The following is a 10,389-nucleotide window of genomic DNA, read 5'->3' as shown; positions in this document are numbered from 1 at the left end:
CAAGCCAGGAAGGAAATTCACTAAAATATAATTAGTTCAAAGACTATCTGTACACTTCAACAAGTTACAGTCTTTCTCACCTAATCTCTACCCGTGCAATTTCTACCTAAGCACTCTTAGATATGAGAACCCACTCACTTCCCTTACAATCACACACCAGTGATTTTAAACAACAATCCCTTGAGAAAAGAAAATACTTTTCAATTACACACTCTTGATTTTACTTCACAGTTTCATCAAGAAGACACACTCTTGATCTTGCTTCACAGCTTTGATCAAGAAGACACACATTCTTACTTAATAGCTTTAGAGTGACAAATTACAACCACAAATCAGTCCAATTCAATCATCAATGGATGACTTGAATGACCTACAAGTCTCACGACTAAACAGACACAAACCCTAGCTCTCTCGATGTATTTCGCTCAGTCTTAGTTGTGTACCGAATCAGGTTTTCCATGTCCTATTTATAGAAGCATTCAGCTGGGCTTGGACATCTTGAAAACCCTAAATCTATTTTCCAATCAAATCTTTTTATAACAGCTGGTTAGATCTCCTTGGAAAATAAGTAAATCTGGTTGTAATCCATGATTGAATGCGCCAGCTAATCAGATCTTCAATCATTCAAAGATTGCCATTAATTATGCAATCATAAAACATCAGACATTCATACTGAATGTTCTGTGTACAGGATGTCATGACATCGGGTCTGACATCCTGGAAAAATCCTGCATAATCCAATAATTCCTTTTATATCTTTTAGCAGGTACAACAATATAAGATGTCATGACCTTGTGTATGTCATCTGAAACAATCCTGCATGAACATGTCTTTCATTTAAGCTCCTGCAGGTACAACCAATATCAGAAGCCATGGCATTGTATGTGGCATTCTGAAACAATCCTGCATGCATATGTTCTTGAACTCCAGTAGGTACATAGGATATCTCATGTTAAGACATCACATATGACATCTTGTGAACACTCTTTGTTTTACCAAAATTGCTGCCAACACTTAGAATCAACACCAACACTTAGAACCAACAAACTCCCCCTTTGGAAAATTTTGGCTAAAACATATATCTGTCCTTTTTGTTCACAAGAAAACTATCAGTAGTTAAACAACATAACAGTAGTTTAATATGCAGCAGAAGCGAATACAATTACTAGTTATAGCTACTAGTAATACACACATGCACAAGGTTACTTCTCCTCCCCCTAAATCTGTGCAACACAAACAGAATTACTAGTTATGGATGCAACTAGTAAGACACACAAATGCACAAGGGTACTCCTTCTCCCCCTAAATTTGTGCATTTATCTCCTTTGTCAATAACAGCACCTGTAACCACAGCACCTGTAACAAACAGAATGTCATTCTGACATCTGCTTCAACATCACCACACATCAGACATCCCCTTTAACATCTGTAAACATAACATCATTATCTTTAACAATAGTTGTCCATCTGTCCAGCCGCATACATCTCCTCACAGCTCCAGCTCCACATAGACACTTCACATATACACTTCACATATACATCTCCTCACAGCTTCAGCTCCACATAGACACTTCACATATACATCTCCTCACAGCTTCAGCTCCACATAGACACTCCACATATACATCTCCCCCTTTTTAGTCAAAATTAACCAAAGGTGACTAATTCTCACCAGAACAATCTTCATTACACCATACATCACAAACTCCTTGCTCTTTTCCAGAGACTCCTTTGATTGCTTATAGATTCTCATAAACACAAATCCCCAATTTCCCTATTAAACATTCAAATTGATTGGCATACAAGGCTTTTGTGAATATGTCAGCTAATTGCCTCTCTCTAGGAACATGCTTCAGTGCTATGATCTTCTCTTCCACAAGTTCTCTGATGAAGTGATGCCTAATATCAATGTTCTTTGTCCTACTATGCTGAATAGGATTTTTGGAGATATTTATAGCACTTAGGTTATCACAGTGTAATGTCATGACTTCTTATGTGACATTGTATTCAGGTAATATTTGTTTCATCCAAACTAGTTGAGAACAGCTACTTCCAGCTACTATGTATTCAGTTTCAGCAGTGGATAAAGATACACAGTTCTGTTTCTTGCTAAACCATGATATCAGATTGTTACCTAAGAAAAAACATCCTCTTGATGTGCTTTTCCTATCATTAGCACTTCCAGCCCAGTCAGCATCATAATATCCAGTCAGCATAGATCTAGATCCATGAGTATACAACATCCCATAGTCACTGGTGCCATTGACTTATTTCAGTATTCTCTTCACTTGGTTTATGTGACTGACTTTTGGTTCAGCTTGATATCTAGCACAGACACCAACAGCAAATGCGATGTCAGGTCTGCTTGCTGTGAGATAAAGCAGACTGCCTATCATGCTTCTGTATAGACTCTGATCTACACTTACACCATTTTTATCTTTGGAGATTTTCACATGTGTAGGAGCAGGTGTCCTTTTATGGCTTGCATTCTCCATGCCAAACTTCTTCACAATGTTCTTGGCATACTTGCTTTGAGATAGGAAAATAGAGTCTTCCATCTGTTTGACTTGTAGCCCAAGAAAGTAGGTCAGTTCTCCAACAAGGCTCATCTCAAACTCAGATTGCATTTGTCTGACAAAGTGTTCAACCATCTGTTTTGACATCCCACCAAATACAATGTCATCTACATAATTTGTGCCACCATGAGCTTCCCTCCTTCATTCTTCACAAATAGAGTTTTGTCAATACCTCCTTTTCTGTATCCATTGTCAGTGAGGAACACTGTGAGTCTCTCATACCAAGCCCTGGGAGCTTGCTTATCCCCATAGAGGGCTTTCTTCAATCTGTACACATGTTGTGGAAGATTTGGGTCTATGAGTCCTTTAGGATGTTCAACATACACTTCTTCATTTAGGTAACCATTCAAGAAGGCACTTTTTACATCCATTTGGAACAGTTTGAATTTCAGAATACACGCTACTCCAAGCAATAATCTAATGGACTCAAGGCGAGCTACAGGAGCAAAATTTTCATCAAAGTCTACCCCTTCAACTTGAGTGTATCCTTGAGCTACTAATCTTGCTTTGTTCTTAGTAACAATCCCTCGTTCATCAGATTTATTCTTATATACCCACTTTGTACCTATGACATTTACTCCTTCAGGCCTAGGAACCAGTTCCCATACTTCATTCCTCTTGAACTGACCTAATTCCTCTTGCATGGCATTGATCCATAACTCATCAGTCAAAGCTTCCTTGACATTCTTAGGTTTAATCTTTGACACAAATAAGCTATGTGAGATTATTTCCCTTGATCTAGTAGTGTCTCCTTTAGTTGGATCTCCTATGATAAGATCTTTGGGATGATCCTTCTGAATTATGATAGAGGGTCCCTTGTCAAGTTTGTCATCTTCAGGTTCAGTTTGAGGAGGTTCACTTTCCTTATTTTTATCTGAGAAGTCAGCTGGGGAATCATTCAGAGATGTTTCAACATCGTCTGTGACATCAGTCTGTTGGTCATCAACCACAACATTAATGGATTCCATCAATACATTAGTTCTTGAATTAAAGACCCTGTAAGCTCTACTGTTTGTAGAGTAGCCCATAAATATTCCTACATCACTTTTGGGACCCATCTTCCTTCTCTGCGCACGATCAACCAAGATATAACATTTACTACCAAACACATGGAAGTATTTGACTGTAGGTTTTCTTCCTTTCCATACTTCATATAGGGTTGTGGGAGTTCCTTTCTTTAATATCACTCTATTGTGAACATAGCAGGCTGTGTTCATGGCTTCAACCCAAAAATGGTAGGGAAACTTCTTAGCATGTTTCATAGCTCTGGCTGATTCTTGAAGAGTTCTATTTTTTCTTTCCACCACACCATTTTGCTGAGGAGTGATGGGGGATGAGAACTCATGGTGAGTTCCTTCTGAAGAGCAAAATTCAGCAAATTTTCTGTTCTCAAATTCCTTCCCATGGTCACTTCTAATTTTGATGACAGGGCTTTCCTTTTCTCTTTGTAATTTTAGACAAAGCTCCTTGAAGACTTCAAACACATCATATTTTTCTCTTATGAAATTGATCCAGGTGTATCTGGAGAAATCATCCACCACCACATACACATACTTCTTCCCACCAAGACTTTCTACTTGCATGGGTCCCATCAAATCCATATGGAGGAGTTCCAAAACTTTGGTAGTGGTGTCATGTCTGAGCTTCTGGTGTGACATCCTTGTCTGTTTACCAATCTGACATTCTCCACAGATTTTTCCCTCATCAATATTTAAGTTGGGAATTCCTCTAACAGCTTCAACAGATATGATCCTTTTCATACCTTTAATATGCAGGTGGCCCAATCTTTGATGCCATATCTTTACTTCTTCCTCTTTGGCTAAGGTACACATTGAAGAGTAACCCGTTTCTTGCGAGCTCCACATGTAGCAGTTGTCTTTGGACCTAACTCCTTTCATATTTACTTCATTTTCTTTGTTAGTAATCAGACATTCAGTTCTAGTGAAGTTTACATTCAGACCTTGATCACACAGTTGACTGATGCTTATTAGATTAGAAGTTAATCCCTTGACAAGTAGGACATTGTCAAGGTTAGGAACTCCAGGGCAGTTCAGCTTACCCGTTCCCTTGATTTCACCCTTTGCTCCATCACCAAAGGTAACATAACTCATGGCATGAGGGTGAAGATTAGTTAGCAGCTTTTTGTTTCCAGTCATATGTCTGGAGCAACCACTGTCAAAGGATCAAGCAAAGCAAAGCACACCAGACAAAGGTCATGGGATAGCTCGTATTATCTTTAATATCAATCATCCATTGTGGTGGATTATGGTTTTCACCTTATCAACACCCAAGTTCCATTGATATTAACGATATACGAATGATTCAACCATCCTTAATATCAATCATCCATTTTGGTGGATTATGGTTTTCACCTTATCAACACCCAAGTTCCATTGATATTAACGATGGGTGAACGGATCAACCATGAATCACGGGTTTGTTGTGAGTCACGAGCATGGGGTCTCGGTTAAGAATCACCCAACGGGAGTGTACTATGGTTTAAACCTGCCGAACATGTTCTACCAGAGGTTCCCATAGTCATCATCCCATCTTTCGAATATTATCGGAGGAACGAATACTCGTATTCCAAAAATATTCTCAAGAGAGACTCTTATAAGTGTAGTATCGCGTAACAATCGCATCAGATCTTACATCTGAACGACTTCCGCACTACGTCCTAAAAATAGGCCAAGATGGGCTTGGTAAACTAAGGTCCTTGGCTTCTATGGCACACATTGAAAGAATAATGCCTAACCACAAATAACTTGTGTGACATTATTAATCCCACATTACCTCCACCAAGTGAATGTGCTCGCAATTCTCCTATCATAAGGTGCACTCGAGTCCGGGTATAAAACTCATCTCACAGAGATCACCAAACAAACAAGCAATTTGTATCAAGCAATTCAAGCATTACAAACAATACAGTGATCCCAAATTGTACAAAAATATGTCATAAACAATATAACACAACAATTGTGAAAAGTAGGCAAACCCAATAGGAACATATTCCCCAGCAGAATCACCACTTTTCTGTAGCTGTGTATTCGTCACTTTATGATTTATGGACTAAATCAAAAGCAAAGCATACAAAGATAGAGTCGCCACCGCACTTTTATTTATCCAAAGGGATGGCTAAAAAGCGAACAAAAGCCTAAGAAGTTTTATACATAGAAAACTAATGAAAGGTCAGAGATCTGGGTAAGGGGGTAATTATGTTGTGGGAAGGTGTTAGACACCCACAACATCCTTAGTACTCTAAGGGAATCCTTTTCACATATTGTAGCAAAAGATATTGTTTATGAAATATTTATTGTGCAAACATTGATTGGGAGGATGAGAGAAGAATATACAATTTTTATTATTTTTGTGTTTGAACGGATGAACCCGTTGCCTACGTACCTTTCCATGGAAGGTAAGGATCAAAACGCCGTAGTTCGGCCAAAAGATTTCCAAAATATAAGTGGATTGATTTTAAACAAAAGCCCTAACGTCTTTCATTATCCACGGGAGAAAACTCAACCTATACAACCACAAGTCCACCATGTGAGAAAAGCTTCAACTTGCTAGTGAGGGACCATGCCCTATAATAAGCAAGGAAGTCTTACAATTCAATCACTAAGGGCAAAAGGTGAGATTCACATCAACCACTAAGATAATTGAGATCTATGGCTAATGTATGAAAACATATCAAGAAGTGGACTAAGCCACAAAAGCAATTGAATGAGTGAAATTAATCAATTAGAGTTTATTCACAAAAAGATGGTCAAAGTATGATTAGAATTCAATTCAAAAGAAGTATTATGAAAAGGAAGTTTGAAAATCAAAGGCTTAAGGCCTAGGTTTCTAGTTTGAAAAGAAATGAAAATGTTTGCACAATATTTTTGGTTTGAGTTAACAATGCAAAATGGAGGTTTAAAGAACAAAAGGGGTGAGAGGTTAAGGGATGTAAAACTTCTTAGATGTTCACCTCTTGAGATCATATGTAGATGATCCAAGTGATTCCTTTGGAAAAGGCAACAAAACAAAACAAATAACAAATAAACAACATAAATGGATATCGAATGCCAATCAATGGACTTACACCAATCTCACAAAACCAAAATGGATACCGGATGCCAATCAATGGGCTTACACCAATCTCACAAAACAAAGATGGATACCAGATGCCAATCAATGGACTTACACTAGTCTCACAAAACAAAGATGGATACCGGATGCCAATCAATGGACTTACACTGGTCTCCAAGGAATGATCATAGGAAACAACTGCCAATAAATGGACTTACAATTGACCCCTCACAAGAAACAAATACCCAATGTAATAAGCAAGAGGAAACAAGTTGCCAATAAATGGTCTTACACTCGACTCCAAGGAAATAGGATGCCAATCAATGGTCTTAGTCCCAACTCCTACCAGATCATAGGAAACAACTGCCAATAAATGGGCTTACAATTCACTCCTCAATGGACAAACAAGATGTCACAAAGTATGAACAATGATCATGAAATGATATACAAGTAATGAAAACAAGTGCACAAAGGCACACACCAACAATTATTCACATATGGGCAAACAAACAACAAGCAACCAATTAGCACACACTATACACAATCAATGGGCTCAAGCAAGGTTAGGCTTTAGAAACAAGCCAACTGGAATGGGGTGTTTTGAGCTCTTAACCCTAACATTGAGAGTTAGGGTGAAGCAGATGAAATGGAGATGAGGGTTATGCCTCATAGCTCTTATCCCTGGCCTGGGAGAGCTTTAATCAATAGAAAGTATGGGAGTTCAGAATGAAGGAACTCTTCTCCACATATGGTAGACTCTATAAGATCTTGGGTTCTTATTCACAATGCATCAACACATGGTGTGAGCAAAGTGAATGACACAACTGAATAGCAGGGGATGGATTACACATCCCTTTTATCTGCCAATTGCCTCTTAAGAGGACTTAACCTGCTTGGTACAAATATAAACAATCAAAGACATGGCCTCTTAAGGAGGGCTTCAGACAGGTGCCTGCCAAAGTAACATGGCAGGTCTTCCAGACTACATGAAGATTAGGGATTATACCTAAGTGGTATGCCAACCACAAGCAAAGCAAAGCAAAGTTCAAATGAACTTAAAGCAACTTAAGTACCTGTGTAAACAACTAAACAAATCAGTATAATACTCAGACAAACAGACAACAGTCAATAACAAAACAATCCCAATGTACAACACATAAGCCATAAGGCAAACTCAAATGAGTTATCATCAACCTACAAAACATCAAATGTTAGCAATCAAAAGCAAATATCAACAATCAAATGGTGAAGCAACATCAACCATGGGAATTGAGTGCTTGGTCCTGAAATTCAAAGCTCAAATGTAAGTCCAAACCACTAGGTCAAAGCCTAGGGTCAAAGGTGAAGAAAAAATTCAAAACAGGAGCTGAAATTCAACATAATGCAACTTCAAACACATATTAACATGTCCTAAAAAGGATCACATCAAAATCATCAAGCAAGGCCATGTATCAAGCAAGAGAAGTCAAAGTCAATTTCAAAGCTCATATTTGGATATTGAGAATGAAAATTCTAAATCAAAACAGAAATGATTTAAATAATTCTGGAAAAATTCATGAGCACTCAACACATCCGACATGATCATCATACAAAAACTCAGAAGCATCCAAGATCATTTAGCATGGAAATTAAATGGTACAAGTTGAACAACCAAATGTGTGACACAAATTGTAACACCATGCAAACACATGCATAAAACATGAATGGTAAATGGGAAAAATACCAAACCAAGCCTAAAACATCCATCTATGTGTCTAGAATCATCATGTAAAATTTCATGTCCATTGGATTAAAATCAAGCATTTCATGATAGAAAGAGTAAGGCAATGTCACAAAAGCACATATGATCAAAGAGTCTAACACCATTTAAAATCCAGCCATGCACAACTTCAAAATTCATCATCATAAAAAACTACACATCACAAGGATCATTTTGCAAAAAATTGGGAGTGATTTGATGCATTTTTCAATTTTATATGGATTTTAGAAGTTAGCATAAACAAATGAAAATGAAAGATGAACATGGCATGGCAAGTGGAGGGAAAACATGAAAATATGATGAATATTTGAATTATTGCACTCGGCAGGAATCGAAGCATGTAAATATTTAAATTGAGCGCGCGACAGGTGCCAAAACGACACCGTTTCATATTGAACCCTAGCATTGCCCAGAATCCGTCGCTAGCATGCAAAAACCGATGCTACGCATGCATCTTCATCTTCTTCATGATGAAGATGATGAATGTTCATATCAAATTTCCAGAAATTCCAGAAACTTTCCAGAAATCCACAAAAAGCATACCAAACGAATCCTCATGCAACATAGAGCACGGATCAACAAACAACTAAGCATAAATCATCATAACAAGAGAGAATCGATGAGAAATATTTTTGGATGCAAAACTGTAATCACACATATCTTGCTCAATAATGCACCAATTCACACGATTTTTAGCTCAGAATCATCAGGAAAACAATATCTACCAGAATATGTACATGAATTGCAAAATTAAAAGGTTCGAAAATTGACCTCTTGAAGAGCAGAATCTTGGAAATGCACGATCCACAGCTTGTAATGATCCAAATCCAGTTCAGAATGCTTGTGATGATGTTTGATGAAGAAAAGAAAGCTTGAACACGTGTAGATCTAGCTTAAACCTGAATTTCCATTTTCAACTTCATGTGCTTCAACTGCTTGATTCTTGCACGAATTCAACAAACCAACACTTGATTCACACTCTATCCAAGCCATTGATCATGAATCTTCAACAAAAACAAGGTGTTATGTTGAAAATTTTTGAAATTTGATTTGAAGAATTTTTTGGAGGGAGATGAAAACTAGATCTAGAAATGGTGAATTGTGATTAACCTCTCTCAAATTCTGTTATGATTTAGTATATATATGCTTTCTTAATCAACTTGCTAATCCATAATTAACTTGGTTAATGAAAATAAGGTGTTTTGCAAAAAATCAAAATTTGCATGGTGCATGTAGTAAACCCACGTGAACAGTACCACTTCCTTCATCAAAGTCACTTAAAATCATCTTTTAAACACAATGGCAATGATAGAAAGTCCATACAATGCACCATTTTTGAATTTTGCAATTTCCCTCCAAAAAACGCATGGAATAGCAAGTGATTATGTGATGAGATTTTATGTAATGTGATGCATGATTTGGAAATTAGACGTCAAGAGAAGAATATTGCAAAAAGAACCACTCAATTTGGAGGTTTGGTTCAAAAGTTATGCTCATTTGAAGTTCCATGTATACTTGGCAATGATTTGATCATATCTCCTCAACCATTCATCAGATGCTCATGATCTTGGACTTTTTGGAAATGGGAGAGAGAGATCTTTAACTTTCACGTTGGACAAAATTTCATTTGAAGCTTCTTTGATGTTGGAAAGTTGAGTTGAAGTTGGATCAAACACTTGCCATTTTTGGAAAGTTGAAATTATAGGTCACTTTCCATTTTTGGAAACTTTTGACTTGACTTCAAATTCTTCAACCTTAATCTTTGAAATGATGAATAAGCATAATTTGGATATGAATGGGATGAAGAAACTCAATTTCTCAATTCAAAATCCACAGTTGACTTTTCAGTTGACTGTATTGGCCCTTAGATGACCTGAAATTGTTCTGATGAATTCGGGGCCTCAACGACTTGGGAACTTGCTCCAAAATGAACCTATAACTCACATAATGATCACATGATCCATATCTCAATGGAAACTTCAT

This window comes from Lathyrus oleraceus, chromosome 3 (genome assembly GCF_024323335.1).
Source record: "Lathyrus oleraceus cultivar Zhongwan6 chromosome 3, CAAS_Psat_ZW6_1.0, whole genome shotgun sequence".
Classification (NCBI taxonomy): domain Eukaryota; kingdom Viridiplantae; phylum Streptophyta; class Magnoliopsida; order Fabales; family Fabaceae; genus Lathyrus; species Lathyrus oleraceus.
Note: the sequence above shows the minus strand (reverse complement) of the source record.